A 17,092-nucleotide genomic window follows, 5' to 3' on the forward strand; every position below is an offset into this window, starting at 1 on the left:
CAAAAGAGCAATCAATCAGGATTTCTAAACAAAGAGATGTAAAAGAGGACAACAACAACAAAAAATAAAAGTAAAGAAGACAATTAAAAGGGATTTGTAACTGTCGCATATTCTTCTTGCTTAATGCTTGCATTTTTGGAAGGGGCACACAAGTCTTTAACACACCTTCATTGAAAATGATGGCCAATCATCAAATTGTCAATGTCCTTCACTCCTCTTGAGTCTGATGAGGGGTCTCAGATCCCATTTAAAAGATAGATTTGAGGTCTGGCGCAAAAAATAGTGTTATATGGGCCATTGTCCACAAAGGGAAGGGCCAGGCCACATGTTAAAAGCTGGGACTTATACATATGTGAGACAATTAATTGCTTGGACAATTTGCTTCCTTTGGCTCTAGTGATCAAATTGAGAATTAAACAACCACAGTGGTCTATAAGTCAGGGAATGAGGATCACAATAATTCACAAGATGACAAAATTGCAGAATATTGTAGCTGAAAGAAACATCAGGAGATCTATAATCCAGTGAATTATAAACCTTTATAATATTAGAATCTTTTTTTCTATTTTTAAGAAAATTTTTGCATAGGAACATAACATAAAATCATGTAAAAACAGCTGATCTCAAGAGTTCTGGTAGTATAATACCTAAGACATTTGACTGCTAACCAGAAGGCTGGCTAATCAAACCCAACCCACTCCTCAGAAGGAAGGTTGGGAAATCTACTTCTGTAGTGATACTGCCTCAGAAATCAAGGAGGGGTCGTTATGAGTCAGATCCTACTTGACGGCACATAACGACAACAACAGTGAAGCAGATACCTAGAATTCTAAAGGAAAACTTCAAATACCACTGATTAGTAAAATTTCCTGAATTTGACATGAGTAACAACTGAAATGCCTTGTCCAGAGTCCCACATAAAATGAGTGGCAAGGAGAAGCTGAAAACTGGTTTTCTGAACTTCAATCTTGTTTCTTGAAACATCTCAACTGGTATTCCGTCATTTCCTGCAGCCTTGTTTTTGCCAATTCCTTCAGTGTAGCATGGACTTTTTCTCTGAGTACTATTGGTTCTTTAAAAAAAAAAAATTATTGTGATTTGGGTGGAAGTTTGCAGAGCAAATTCATTTTCTTCTCAACAATTCCTACTTTTTTTTTTCTTCTGTGACATTGACTGTAATCCCCCCAAAGCAACAGCTCTCTTTTCTCATCCTCCCTGTAGTTACCTTTTCCCTATGTCCTTCTTTCCCACGCATTTCTGCCCTCTGGGCTTTCTCCCTGTGCAAGTGCTGCCTTTCTGATCCCCCATCCTTGATTGTTCTAAGGAAGGCACTTCCTGCTGTAATTGTTTACCTTGTAGCCTGTCTATTGTTTGGCTGAAAGTTAAGCCACTGGAGTGAGTTCAATTCCAGGCCTGAAATGTAACTAAGGGCCCTAGTCTCAGGGGTTTCTCAGTCTCTATGAGACCAGAAAAGCTGGTCTTTTTTATGTTTTTGAGTTTTGTCCACACTTTGCTCCCACTCTATCCAGGTTCTCCAATTTGATCTTTTCTCAACTGGTTGGCAGTGGTAACTGGGCACTGTCTAGTTCTTCTGCTCTCAGGGTCACGTAGGCTGAAGTTCCTGTGGTCCACTTACCCCTTGGGCTAAGTATTTCCATATGTCTTTGATTTTCTTAACTCTTCTTTGCTCTGGACAAGGAGAGATCATAGTTGCATGGAAGACACCCATAATGAGCTTCTGAAACCCCAGTCGCTACTCATCAAAGTAGAATGTAAAACAATATTTTTGTGTATTATGTTATGCCAATTGAGCTTCATGTCCCCCATCACCTCAGTCCCAATCCCAAACCCAGTGACTCACTCCTTCAAAGTGTTTGATTATAGCTAAGAAGTTATCATAATTTCACACCCTGTAAGCTCCACTGTTAATGTGGACATTTTTATAGCATATACAAATATGTATATAAAGTATCTTCTGCCAAGCCTACTATGGGTATACGTCCATTCACCTACCCATGCCTGATCATCTTGCCTCTCTACTTATGTATATGTGTTCCCCAAAATTAATGTTTATTATTACTGATAATGCAGCATTGTGCATGTAATAGTATTTACCATTGTTGTCTGTACCTCTTGTGTGCCTCTCCATGTCTTCCTTTTCCTTAGTGATATTGTGTTGGTCACCTGCTTTTGGTATATTGTCTTTCCCTTCACCCAAATCAATACATGTCTCTTATCTAGCTAGCAATTTCCCCTTCCTTTCACCCTTGGTAACTAACAAAGATGTGCACATCTTTCCTTGACTTTTTATAATAATGGACTCACACAATATATATCCTTCTATGAATGACTTATTTCACTCAGCAAAATGTTCTCCAAGTTCATTAACATTATGAGTTTCTCTGATTCTTCAGTATTCATTAACATTATATAGTATTCCATTGTGTGCATGCACCATAATTTGGTTATCCATTCTTCCATTAATGGGCACTTAGGTTATTTCCATCTCTTTGCTACTGTCAATAGGGTTGTGAAGAACATGGTTGTTCATTTCCTGGCTTTCACATCTTTAGGATATATATCTAGGAGTGTCATTACTTGATCAAATTGTATTTCTATTTCCAACTTTTTAAGGAAATTCCATACCATTTTCCACAGTGGTTGCACCATTTTATAATCTCATCTGTGTTGTGTGAGCATTCTAATCTCTTCACAACCACACCAGCATTTGTTGGTTTCTGTCTTGAACTTTGCTATTATTGATGGGATGAGATGATATCTTATTGTTGTTTTGATTTGCATCTCTCTAATGGCTAATGATCATGAGTATTTCTTCATGTATTCATTGGCTGTCTAAATGTGTTCTTTGTGAAATGTTTGCCCATTTTGTAATGGAATTTTTTTTTTTTTTTTGTCTTTCTGATGTTGAAGTGCTGAAGTTTTCTATAAATTTTAGAGATAAGTTCCTTGTCAGATATATCATTGCCAAATATTCTGTAGGTTCTCTTTTTTACTCTTTTGGAGAAGTCTTTTGATGTTTATAAGAATTTAATTTTTAGAAGGTCCCAGTCATCTAGTTTATCTTCCACTATTTGTGCTTATTTAGTCCTTAAATTAAGGCCCCTATAAATTTTCTCTTATTTTTTCTTTTCTCATCTGTATAGTTTTGGGTTTTACATTTAGGTCACTGATCCATCTTGAGTTAGTTTTTGAATATGGTGTGAAGTACGGATCTTGTTTCACATTTCTCCAAATGGGTATCCAGTTTTCCCAGCACCAGGTGTCAAACAGACTACCTCTTCTCCATTTAATGTGTTTCTGCCCTTTTTTCAAAGATCAGTTATTCATACGTGGATGGATTTACTTCTGGGTTCTCAATTCTGTTACACTAATCTATGTGTCTTTTTTTTTTTTTTCTTACCAATACAAGGCTGTTTTGACTACCATCGCTGCATAGTAGTAGGTTTTGAGATCATGAAGTGTGAGACTTCAGGCTTTTTCTTCTTCTTCAGTAATGCTCTGCTTATCTGAAGTCTCTTTCCTTGCCATATAAAGTTAGTGGTTTGTTTTTCCATGTCCTTAACATTGATGGACTTTGGATTGGTATTGCATTGGATGTATAGATTGCTTTGGTAATATTGACATTTTCACAAAAAATCAGTCTTCCTATCCATGAGCATGGTATGTTCTTCCATTTATGTAGGTCTCTTATACTTTCTTGAAGTAGTGTTTTGTAGTTTTCTTTGTGTAGATCATCCATGTACCTGGTAAGATTTATTCCTAAGTATTTTATCTTTTGGATAGATGTAATAAATGGCAGGAGCTCTGGTGGCATAGTGCCTAAGGCATGTGACTGCTAACTAGAAGCCTGGCAGTTCAAACCCACCAGCCACTCCTCAGAAGGAAGACCAGGCAATCTATTTCCTTAAAGATACTGCCTCAGAAACCCAAGGAGGGGTCACTATGTGTCACAATCAACTCTATAACAGTAAGCATAATAAATGGTAGTTTATCATTTTCTTTTTCAGAGATCTCTTTGTTGATGTAGAAGAATCCAATTGATTTTTGTATGTTGATTTTATATCCTGCCACTTTGCTGAATCTTCCAATTAGTTCCAGTAATTTTCTTGCTGAATCTCTTAGGATTTCTATGTATGAACTCTATCATCTGTAAACAGAGAATATTTCACCTCTTCTTTGCCAATTGGATGTACTTTGTTTTTTCCTTTCCCCTTTTGTACTAGCTAGGACTTCTAATACAATGTTAAATAATGTTAAACAGAAGTGGTGTTGCCCATTTCCTGTTCATAAGAGGAATGCTTTCAGTCTCTCTCTATTTAGAATAAAGTTAGCTGTCGGTTTTGCATATATGCCCTTTATTATGTTGAGGAATGTCTCTTCTATTCCTATTTTGCTGAGAGTTTTTCTCAAGAATGAGTGCTGAATTTTATCAAATACCTTTTCTGCATTGGTTGATATGATCATGGGGTTCTTTTCCTTAAATTTATTTATGTGTTGGATTACATTGATTGTTTTTCTAATGTTGAACTATCCTTGCATACCTGGCATGAATCCAACTTGGTCAAAGTGTATTATTTTATTTGATATAGTGTTGGATTTTATCTTCTGATGTTTTATTGAAGATTTTTTCTTCTGTATTCATGAGTGATATTTGGTCTATAATTTTCCTGTTTATTGGTGTCTTTGACTGGTTTTGGTAGTAGAGTTATGATGGCTTCATAAAATGAATTTGGGAGTATTTTATCCTTTTCTATGTTCTATAGTAGTTTGAGTAGGACTGGTGTCAACTCTTCTTTGAATGTTTGGTAGAATTTGCCAGTGAAGCAGTCTGGGCCAGGACTTTTTTTGTTGGTAGTTTTTATGACTTATTCAGTTTCTTCTTTTGTTATGGGTCTGTTCAAATTTTCTATCTCAATCTTTGTTAGTTTAGGACAGAATAAAAATACAAGGAAAAGAAGAAGAGAAAATGAAAAATAGAAATGGAAAAAAATGAAAGAAAAAAGTAGTGAATGAGAAAAAGGTTAGTAAACATAAAGAAGAGAGAGAAATGAGCAAATAAGGAAGAAAAATTGGAAAAAAAAAAAAGTGAGAAAGATAGGGAAAAAAAAGCAAAGGGACTTTTGTAGTTATGATCAACTAATAGCCCTGGGAATGGGCTGCTGTTCCACAGTTCACTGATACACCAGAGTGTGTGCCTATGGAGGTGGGGGATGCCTAGCACAAGGGGAGCCTCTGAAAGAGGAGGCTGCAGGGATGTGCCCCTGAAGTTCATTGTGAGAAAGATCATTCAGTGTCACAAGTACCAAGAGGGTGAGATGCAACCCCTGACTCTATGTGCTTGGGGCATGTTATTGTGGGTGGCTGAGCTGTTTTGGAGGCAGCTAGGGATCTGGGTCAGGGGGACAGGCTTAGCCACCAGGTTAGTGAAGGTGGGAAGAAATTTCATCTCCAGTTGATGGTAAGGTGTGTTTGTTAGAGCAGAGAATGAAGTCTTCTAGTTGCAATTCACTGTCATGGGTCTGATGCCCTTCTGGATTCATGCAGCTGTTTATCCAGCTCTTGCCCAGATTCAACCAAGTGAAAGGCCAACCTGAGTCTAGCTTTTCCAACTCCCCCAACTCATGCTTTTCTTCTCATGTAGGCCCTCAACCCAAATGACTAGTGGTTAGTTGTTTCATTCCCTTCCTCCCTCCTTGCTTTATGGCCACTTGTTCCACTGGAAATCTGACCTGTTTCCCTGTACTTTCCTCTCCTACTTCCAGTATATATTCTATTTGTGTGGATCCCCACCAAATCTGTCTATACTGTGTCTCTGTTGCTGTGTGGATTCTGTGGAGTAGTTTCTTCTCATTTGTGTATGATTCCTCTGTTACTTAAAATGGCCATGCTAAGGCAGATCCCAGCTTCTTCTCTTTCTCCAGTCACTGTCCTCATTTGGTTTCCCTTTCCAATCAGCACTCAAATCTAATTCTTTACCCTCATTTGATGCTCAGAGCCCCAGAATCATTATTTGTATCTGTTTCACTCATTTTTTTTCTCATTCTCTGTTGTAGGATGATTGGGTGGAATGTATTAGCAGAATACCATTTTGTCTCCACCCCAGGACTATTAGTTCTTGATCTATGTTAGCTCCTAAATTGGTTTAATATTGACCAATTAGTTTTGGTGCATTGATCCCATGTATTCTTTGCAACTTCTTTTGATGCTTCCTGCATTGTTCAATATTTTTGCCCATAGAATCCTTCAATGTTGCAACCTGAGGCTTGAATTTTTTCTTCAGCTCTTTCAACTTGAGTAATACTGAGTATATTTTGATTTTCTAACTCTAGATCATTGCACATTTTATTGTAATACTTTACTTTGTTTTATTTAGCCACCCCTTGAATTCTTCTGTTCAGCTCTTTTATTTCATCATTTTTTTCCGTTCACTTTAGCTGTTCTATATTAAAGAGCAAGTTTCAGAGTCTCTCTTAACAGTTGTTTTTGTCATTTTTTAAAAAATTTTCTATCTTTTTAATGACCTTTTGCTTTCTTTGTCTATGATGTCCTTGATGCCACCCCACAACCCATCTGGTCTTCAATCATTGGTGTTCAATGCATCATATCTGTTCCTCAGATGGTCTCTAAATTTAAGTGGGATATACCCAAGGTCATACTTTGGCTCTAGTGGACTTGTTTCCATTTTCTTCAACTTGAACTTGAACTTGTTTGTGAATAAATCATGGTCAGTTCTGTAGTTGATTCGGGACTTTGCCCTGACTGATGATATTAACTTTCTCCATTGTCTCTTTCCATACATGTAGTAGATTTGATTCTTGTGTATTCTATCTGGTAAGGTCCATGTATATAGGTGCTATTTTTGTTGCTGAAAAAAAAAGATATTTGCAAGGTAAATCATTTGTCTTGCAAAATTCTGTCATGCCATCTCCAACATTATTTCTGTTATCAAGGCTGTATTTTCCCACTAATGATTATTCTTTGTTTCCAAGTTTCCCATTTTAATCATCAATTTCCAATAATTAGCAAAATACCAATTGAGATATTTCAATGGATACAATCCTAGAAGTGCTCACTCATCTAGGCCAAGAAATTGGAAGACAGCTATGTAGTCACAAAACTAAAAGAGATCCATATAAGTACCTATTTCAAATAAAGGATATCCAACAGAATGCAGAAATTATCAAACAATATCATTAATATGACATGCAAGTAAAATCATGATCAAGATCACTCAAAATCTATTGCAGCAGTGCATTGATGGGGAACTCCAGAAATTCAAGCCATATTCAGAGGAGGACATGAAATGAAGATATCATTTCTGATGTCAGATGGATCTTAGCTGAAGGCAAAGTATTATGAGAAAGATGTTTGCCTGTGTTTTATTGATTATGCAAAGATTTTTGACTGTGAAGAACATAACAAATTATGGATAACATTGTGAAGAATGGGAATTCCACAGCTCTTAACTGTGCTCATGTGGAACCTGTACATAGACCAAGAAGTTGTCATTCAAACAAAACAAGGGGATACTGCATGATTTAAAATCGGAAAAGTTCTGTGTCATGTTGTGCCTTTTCACCATACTTATGCAATCTGTATATTTAGCAAATAATCTGAGTAGCTGTACTATATGAAGAAGAACTTGGCATCAGGAATGGAGGAAGACTCATTAACAGCCTGCAATATGCACATAATATAGTCTTCCTTGCTGAAAGTGAAGAGAATTTGAGGCACTTACTGATGTAGATCAAAAACTGCAGCCTTCAGTATGGATTAAAGTTTAACATGAAGAAAAGAGAAATCTGCACAACTGTACCAATAAGCAACATCATGATAAATGGAGAAAATATTGAAATTATCAAGGGTTTCATTTTACTGGGATCTGCAATGAATGCCTGTGGAAGCAGCAGTCAAGAAATAAAACGACACATTGCATTGGGAAAATCTGCTGCAAAAAAAAAACCTCTTTTAAAGGTTAAAAAGAAAAGATGTCTACTTGAGGACTAAATTCACCCAACCAAGCCTTAGTATTTTCAATAATTTCATATGTATGGTGGCCAATGAATAAGAAAGACCAAAGATGAATGATTCCTTTGAATTATGGTGCTGGCAAAAATATTGAATATACCATGGACTACCAAAAGTACAAACAAATCTGTCTTGGAAGAAGTATAACCAGAATGCTTCTTAGAAATGAGGATGGTGAGATTTTGTCTCACTTACTTTGGACCATTCCCTGGAGAAGAACATCATGTTTGGTAAAGTAGAGCATCAATGAAAAAGAGGAAGACCCTCAACAACATGGATTGATATAGTGGTTGCAACAGTGGGCTCAAACACAACAATGATTATGAGGACGACACAGGACCAGGCAGTTTTTCATTCTGTTGAACATAGGGTCACTATGAGTTGGAACTGACTCAATGGTACACAATGATAAGAACAATGGACTTTAATCTAACACACTCTTTTTTCCAAACAAAGCTGACTTTCCACTAAAGACAACACTCAATGAAGAAGGACCAGTGCCCGTTCTCCCAAGCCATATCAGCACTGAAGTACTAATAATCAGTTGTACAGTATCAGTTGTAGTAATATTAGTTATAGTAGTAGTATTTGTTATTGTTCTTTAGTAAGGGTAGGAGTATCAGTAGTAGTAGTAGTAATCATGGTAGTAATAGATGCAGTAGAACAGCAGCAAGGGTAACACATGTTCATAGGCAATGTTAAAGGTTGCACATTATATCGTTTGCCATTCAGAGCAACGGTGCAAAGTAGATAGGGAAGAATATCATTATCCTCATTTTACAGATGAGGAAACAGATCAAGAAAGGTTAAGTGACGTACCTCCTCAAGGTTATTTGTACTAAGTAGCAGAGCTGGATCATCAAGTTCCAAATCCCTTGCTCTTTTCCCGGCTCTAAAATGCCATCCTACCATTTTAAACATCAAACTTTTCCACTTTGCTTCGTATCCTTCAAAAACCAAAAACCAAAACTTTGTCATCGAGATGATTCTGAACCCAGCTTGTCCCAGAGAGTAACCATTCTGCTTGACATTCAATTAAGAATGGATTCAGAGCCTCTCCAATGAGAACCTGTAGCTGACTGGTCAAATGGAAAATAACAGCAGGTTACGGAACTGCAAAAATCATCCACATATACTTTAAACATTTTATTTTAACTTTAAACTAATAACAGTAAATTATTTGTCAATCTTTTGATCGATATGTAAGCTTTTTCTCTGAATCAGTTGTCTGGGGTTCAAATGATCTTTCTTGCATAAACCACACTCATAGTTTATATCAGCTACAGTTTTTAATTTCAGTTTCTTTAAAGTGGGGTGAGAACTAAAAGGCACTTGCCAAACAATCTGACTGGAAAATGCTTTTAGTTTTTATAATCTCTCCTCCAATATTTGGCAGATGTCTCATGCATGCCTAATTCAATAGCACACTCTTTTAGTGTCTTGTTTTCATACAGTAGTTCTAAAATGTGTATCTCAATAAAACAAACCCTTTCTTTTTGCAGTCATCTGATGGCGCTGTGGTTAAAGCACTTGGCTGCTAACCAAAAGGTTGGTGGTTTGCATCTGCCAGCCACTCCATGGAAGAAAGATAAGAAAGTCTGCTTCTGTAAAGATTTGATGCCTTAGAAACCTTATGGGACATTTTTGTACTCTGTCCTATAGTGTCGCTATGAGTTGGAATACCCCTGATGGAAGTGGGATTTTTGTTTCATCAACTATCAAATACTTAATAAAATCACACAATAACATGACCAATTAATATAAATTCATTGTAGATCTAAAGAGTAGCCTTCCTAGCTTGAATGAACAAGCTGTAGGCATTGTGTGTCTGTTTACAGAGATCATAGAGAATACTGCTCAATTCACCATGTTGCTAGGCAAAGTTTGTCCCAAAACTTGCCCTTAATACTGAATCAACTGTTCCCAGTTATCATTTTGCAGATGTGCTGGGAAGTTGTTTCATTGGTACAGCTGTTTCCCAAATGGTCCAAGCTCTCCAGAAATGCTTCTTCAATTTTACAAAACTCCTCCATGCTTCACTCATTGCAGTTATTAATATGGACCCTTCACTTAACAGATAAGGAGTGCTGGTAGCACAACAATTAAGTACTTAGTGTATAACAGAAAGGTGATGGTTTGAACCCACCCAGAGCCTCTCTGGGAGAAAAACCTGGTGATGTGCTTTGGTAAAGTTGAAAAAAAAAAAAAAAAACCTAACCCCATTGCTGTTACTGCTGTTGAGTCAATTCAGATCCATAGCAACCCTATAGGAAAGAGTAGAACTGCCCCATAGAGTTTCCAAGGCTATAAATCTTTACAGAAGCAGACTGCCTTGTCTTTCTCCCACAGGGTGAGTGGCTAGTGGGTATGAACCACTAACTTTTTGGTTGGGCGCCATGTGTTTAACCACTGTGCCACCAGGACTCTTCCTGTGCAGGTTACAGCCTAGAAAAGCCTATGGGGCAGCTCTCCACTGTCACATGGGGTCACTGTGAGTCTAAATTAACTCACTGGCATCTAACAACAACAACCTAACAGACGTTTAAAAAAAATGTCATTGACCATAAAGTCAAGATGAGGAGCAGACACCGATTCAGAAATGTAAATGTGGCACCTTCCTAAGCATCCTGGGCCTGATCAATTATGCAGTCCTTGACTTATAGAATGCCTTCCAACATATGTGAGTTGGTAAATGTAAAGGCACTTAGAAAATACATATAAAAATGTGATATAAATTTTAAAATGTACACTGTGATTGTTGTTTCATAGTTCCCAAAAGAACCCTTTCTTTATCTGCATGCAGGACTGTAGATGCAGCAACACCCACACTGAGGCTGTGGGTAAGACTCACAAGCCTCATCTGTCTTATCATGCTATCAGGATGGCCAGAAAAGGAGTCCAAAATTGTAAACTTAATGAACACCCAGCATCTGAAACTGTTGAAGAAAGAGAAAGTATGTTCAGGTAGCTGCAGTCCCTACAAATCCTCTATTACCCTCAAATGGTCCACTTGAAAAATGGCGATATTTTTTTGTATGTAGGCCTCAAAGTCCCTGCCCAAAGAATGCTTACAGCAAAGCTATATTTCCTCTTTGAGGGCTTTTTGAAGAATGCATTTCGATAGGAGCTAGACTTTTCTTCCAGAAACAGAAAGGGCTGTCCATCAATCTACTAGCAAGCCACTCATCAAGTTCACTCAACAAAGGGTTAGGGCTGCAAGCCCCCACAATAATGTGGAAACAGAAATATTACAAAGTAAAGGCTTATAAAATAATAAAAATTCTACTTACTCCAGATACCTCCCTATGCCTTTGGCAAAATACCTTAAGCATTCCACATACGGCGGGCATTGTCTTTATAAGATGGCACCTCATAAAATGGTATTAAATATCACCAACGGGGCTTCATATTTCATCCAGCAGGGTTTAGGCCAGGCATGTTCTATATCACACATTATTAGAATGACATCTGCTTTGCAACTTGTGTACCCAGGAGCCTACCCGGATCACTCATTTCAGCACTCATTCTCGAGGCTTCTGTGCCTTCATAATGCCTAATATGTTTAACTCATTTTGAACAGAAGTCTAAAGCCTGCCATGGCCCTCTGGCCAAAACTGTAGCTGTCAGACAATGGAGCCAGCTATCAAACATTCCTCATTTATCATTAGTGGTGATGCAGTTGTACAGAAAAATGTGCCCACTGTACTGAGAGGCTGTCAATTGTTCCCCCTTATAAAACTCCTCTTCTCAAATAGGGACATTTCTCTGTGGAGGCCTTTCCATTACATTTCACTCCTTTTCCCACAACACTGAATTTATAATGCAAAGAAAATGGGGAACATATATTCATCCAAATGGCCTCTCTGCTATAAGATGAGTAAGGAGATCATCAATGGCAGCGTCGGCACAGGGCTGCACGTGCCATTGGGGGAAATTAATAGAATCAGCCCAGAAAGAGCAAAATGAAAAGAGGGAAAAATCATCCACAGGTTTTGTGCCAAGGTTGAATCTGAAATAATAACAGTGCCCATCTGCAAGCTGGAATTTCTCTTTGGAATTGCTGTTTTGCCACCCTAGTAGGATGCAGGAGCTACAAATGTGACTTATAAAGCAGGTTCTCCAACTCTTGGGTCTTCATTTGACTCCTGGCAATGGCTCTTCTTTTCCCCACTTGTAAATTGGGCCTCCCCTAGCCAGCCCCAGAGTATACCCAAAGTTTCTGTTAATGTCAACAGCATGTTCAAGAAAAGACTTTACATTTAAAATAAATTTTAAAAGGTAGATAATGACCTTGTCAATAATTAATGTTATTATTATTGGGCTTATGAATACTATGAAGATTGTGAAGCTTTGCCCTTACCATTTTATTCCTCCTCCACTTACACCACTGGCTGCCTTTTCCCACTCAAACACCTTAGCCATCCCTCTTATGATTCTACTGGGAGAAAAATGGGGTCCATTAAATATATCTGAGATGCCCTCGGGTAGTGCCTATGTCTTCAAAGGAAGAATATGAGAGTGCTTATAGTAATGATAACACATGTTTTTTGACTTCAAAAGAAGAGGTCTGGTAAATGGATTCATTCCCATGACATCTCTGTCAGAGCAGAGCTATTATCCCATTTTAGGGACGGGAAAGCAGAGTGCCTTCCCTGAGGACATGGATAGGAATCAATCCCAGAAAGAGAATGAAGGTATTGCCATGGGCTTTTGGATATTTCCCAAGTTTAGGCCATCTTCTCGCTAGCAGCAACAATAATTTTATCCTTAGAAATAATCAAACTTCAGGATAATTAAAAACAGCCAACAGAGTCCAAAAGAAATATTCCACTTGACACACCCTATAAGGATGCTAAATTCTCAGATATTTATGAAATTGTTAGGACAGTAGAAAAGGACAGAATCTCTCTCCACCTGCCCCCTTTTCTCCAGGGGCCAATCCTGCCTTTTTCTAATTATAATCTTCTCAAGAGATGAATAACCTGGAGCTTTGATTCCAGGGGATTCCAGTAGCCATGGAGTCAATTTTGACTCAAGGTGACCCCATGTGTGTCAAAGCAGAGTTGTGCTTCACAGGGTTTTCAATGGCGAATTTTTCAAAGTAGATTATTAGGCCTTCCTTCTAAGGTGTCTCTTGGTGGATCCAATCTCCAACTTTTGGTTAATATACAGATGTGTTAACTTTTTGCACCACCTAGGCCCTCCACCAAGGGAGCTCTGGTAGCATAGTGCCTAAGGCACTTGACTGCTCACCAGAAGGCTGGCCGTTCAAACCCACCAGCCACTCCTTGGAAGGAAGGTTGGGCAATCCTACTTCCGTAGTGATACTGCCTCGGAAACCCAAGAAGGGGTCGCTATGAGTCAGGGCCGACTCGATGGCAAACAACAACAACAACAACAGGCCCTCCACCAAGAGGTTTGGGTAGCTAATGACCAGCCCTTGGCCAAAAAATACTATTCCTTCTTATTTCCCTGTCATTCTGTCCCCTTGATGTTCCCCAAATTTAGGAGAGAACTCAACAAGAAAGGGGATACTTAACAGTCTAGCTAAACTCTGTAGGTAACTGTGTACAACTTTACCAGATATTCTTTGAGACTCCTCCCTGGTCATCTCTGCACAGTCTTTCAGTGAAAGTTTACCACATATTTTCTAGCTTCTAGGCCAGGGGTTTCGAATCTATTTTTTCCCATTTCCATAACTGTGTTCCTCCAATTCTAGAATTGCTCCTCTTTTTCTCTCCCATTTGTTCATAGGAGTTCAGAAATACATCATCACCTGAATGACTTCTTCTCTGCCTGTGTTTTTCCACTAAAATCACTCTTTGCTATAAAACACTTGCCCTGGAAACACATAATGATTAACTGTCCTCTTGGTTATAGTCTCAAAATATAGTCTCCATATTCCCTAATATTCTGTAATTTTCTCTTCCTTTCCTCTAAATCACCCTTCACCTCTTTTCACCAGCTTTCTCCCAATGATCCAGTGTTACATATTCAAAGCATGTTCTTCATCTGATACTCACAGGGAATTTATGGTTTCTAGTGGAGCTGGTCTACCGAAGACTTGATCAACAACTTTAATATTTTCATTATATCCTTTGGCACTGTTCATTCCAACTCAAGGTTAGTAACTTAACCTTGCAGTGAATTAGAGATAGATGAGTCAATCATTTCAATTCAAAAAAGGACTATAATGTCTTGTTATTCATTAAGCATTGGAAATATATAAGCCACCATCCCTTCCAGTTTAGTTAAAGAGATATGAAGAATGTCTGTGAACTTAATATATAACAATGCAGAGGAATAAACTGATAAGAGTCTAAGAAAACGATCAGAACATTAATGAAGCACTTTATGGAGGACTTGAGTCTTGCTCTAAGCCTGGAAAGCACTGTAGGATTTGGGCAATTAGAAAAGACAGGGGAGGACATTTCAATTAAAAGGGACAGCAGGATCAGAGACCATGAATAAAGTTATTATCGTTAACATGATTTTAAGAAATGTTGTTGCTGCTGTTGCTGTTGTTGTTGTTAGGTGCCGTTGAGTTGGCTGTGATTCATGGTGACCTTATGTATAACCGAATGAAATACTGCCCAGTCCTGAGCTGTGTTCATGACCATTGCTATTGTTGAATCCATTGTTGTGGTAATGTGTCAATCAATCTTACTGAAGGTTTCCTTCATTTTCATTGGCCCTCTACTTTATCAAACATGATGTCCTTTTCTAGCAATGGTTCTTCCTGATGGCATGTCCAAAGTGAACGATCTGAACTCTTGCCACCTTTGTTTCTAAGGAGCATTCTGGTTGTATTTCTTCTAAAACTGATGTTCATTCTCTTGGCAGTCCACGGTAGGGTCAACATATTTCCCCAACACCACAGTTCGAATTCTTCAGTTCCTCTTTAGGGTCCCTTTTCCCTTATCTTTTTTCTTGTTTGATTGTTTTGGTTTTTACACTAAAGGGTTTGACTTTAGTTACTTATTTATTTTTACATCTTTCATACTCAATTTAAGAAACAGAAGATAAGAATCCTGGGATCAGATAAGTCTTATTCTCATTATTTTAGTTGTGGTTTGGAATAACTTTCTATCTCTTTTCCCTCCAAATGCCCTCTTCCTCATTGGCTTAACCACATAAAATTGAAGAATCAAGTAGCAAATGAATTGCAACTGGGATTCTGGCTGCAGTAATCAGGACTCTACTGGCACCTCTGCAATTTGTCAATGAATTGCAATTTAAGCAATGAAGGGTAAAAGGAGTGCTGACAGAATCTTCTGATGGTAGAAACAAGCTGGCAGACATTCCCATCCTAGCTTGTGGGGCTTTCTCACTCAAGCCATGCCCTTACCACATTGCCATAGCAAAGTTTAGAGAAGATACTGGATAATCGTTTATGAATATCCACCCTCAACAAAGCCATAAAACTCTTCAGTTTCACTGTAATTACCTCCCTGAGTCATTTCTCTTTTTCACTTTGCCCTCACTGATGATAACACCACCACACACCAAGTGTACATTCCCCTCCCCATATACTCCATCATCACCAGTCCCCAGAGCTTTACTTTCAGCAGTTTGTGTTGGGAAGAAATGGAGACAGATGCAGGTTGAGGTACTCACTGAAGCATTGTTTTCATTTTACTATGTTGTTGTTGTTGTTATGTGCCGTCGAGTCAAACCCGACTCATAGCGACCCCTCCTTGGGTTTCCGAGGCAGTATCACTATGGAAGTGGGATTGCCCAACCTTCCTTCCGAGGAGTGGCTGGTGGATTTGAACCGCCAGCCGTCTGGTTAGCAGGCAAGTGTCTTAGCCACTATGCTACCAGAGCTCCCTCATTTTACTATAGACCTTCCTATTTCAAAATTCATAACAGCAAATTCATCTCTAATGGTAGCCGTTTAGCCCTGGGGTACAGTGGTTAAGCACTCAGCAGTTTGAGCCCACCAGCTGTTCCATGGTACTGTAATGTGGCAGTACACATCTACAAGGATTACAGCCTTGGAACCCCTATGGACAATTCTACTCTGTTGTGTAGAGTCACTGAGTCAGAAATCAACTCAAGGGCAATGAGTCTGGTTTTTGGTTTAATAAATTGATACAACAGCTGGAGGGAACAGGTGAAGGTATGGAGGAATTCCATGTTGAACAATATTCTGTTGTAATCAATAGAGTTTTCATTGGCTGATAAGAAGTAGGTCATCAGACCTTTCCTCCTAGTTCATCTTAGCCTGAAAGTTCTGCTGAAACTGGTGCAACATTACAGGATTCAACATATAAGAAGCAATCCTCCACTGACGAAAGGATACCAAAACCAAACCAAACCCATTACCATCGAGTAGGTTCCAACTCATAGCAACCCCACCTGGGGTTTCTGAGGTAGTATCATTACAGAAGTAGATCACCCAGTCTTCTTTCCATGGAGTGGCTGGTGGATTTGAACCACCAGCCTGGTGGCTGTATAAGAAAATGACCAGGTTTACTGGTCTGATAGAGCCTGTTGAGACCATTGAGACTATGATCCCTAGTTACCCTTCAGGTATGGAACTTTGACTTCCAGCCAAACAGTAGTCAGGCATATGGGGTGAACATTTATATCAGGTAGATACACTCCTTGGAGTGGTCAATCATGAGAGAACAGAAGGGCAGTGTTTACACAGGGAGATAGCTCAGGGAGTGGGAGTACATGGGAGGGAAGGACACAGGGAAGAGGCAGCTATGGAGAGGAAGTGGGAATAGAGCTGTTACATTGTGGGGAATTGCAGTCAATGTCATGGAATAAAATGTGTATGAAATGCTGTATGAAAAATGAATTTGCTCTGTAAGCTTTCACCCAAATCACAATTAAAAAAAAAAAAAAAGATAATGCCTGTACATGAGATGCATTGATCACAAATTGAACTTAGATCTCACACAGAGGAGGTCAGAATTCTACTATTGAACCTCCACTGCCTCATAAGGAATCTTTTAGCTGCCCTTCAATGATCCTATGTGAGTAGCACTTGCTCTGCCTAATTAAAAGTCCATTTTTTATATCAGAATCCACC

Source organism: Orycteropus afer, unplaced genomic scaffold, assembly GCF_000298275.1.
Source record: "Orycteropus afer afer isolate SDZICR_OR568_19922 unplaced genomic scaffold, OryAfe1.0 scaffold00046, whole genome shotgun sequence".
Lineage (NCBI taxonomy): Eukaryota > Metazoa > Chordata > Mammalia > Tubulidentata > Orycteropodidae > Orycteropus > Orycteropus afer.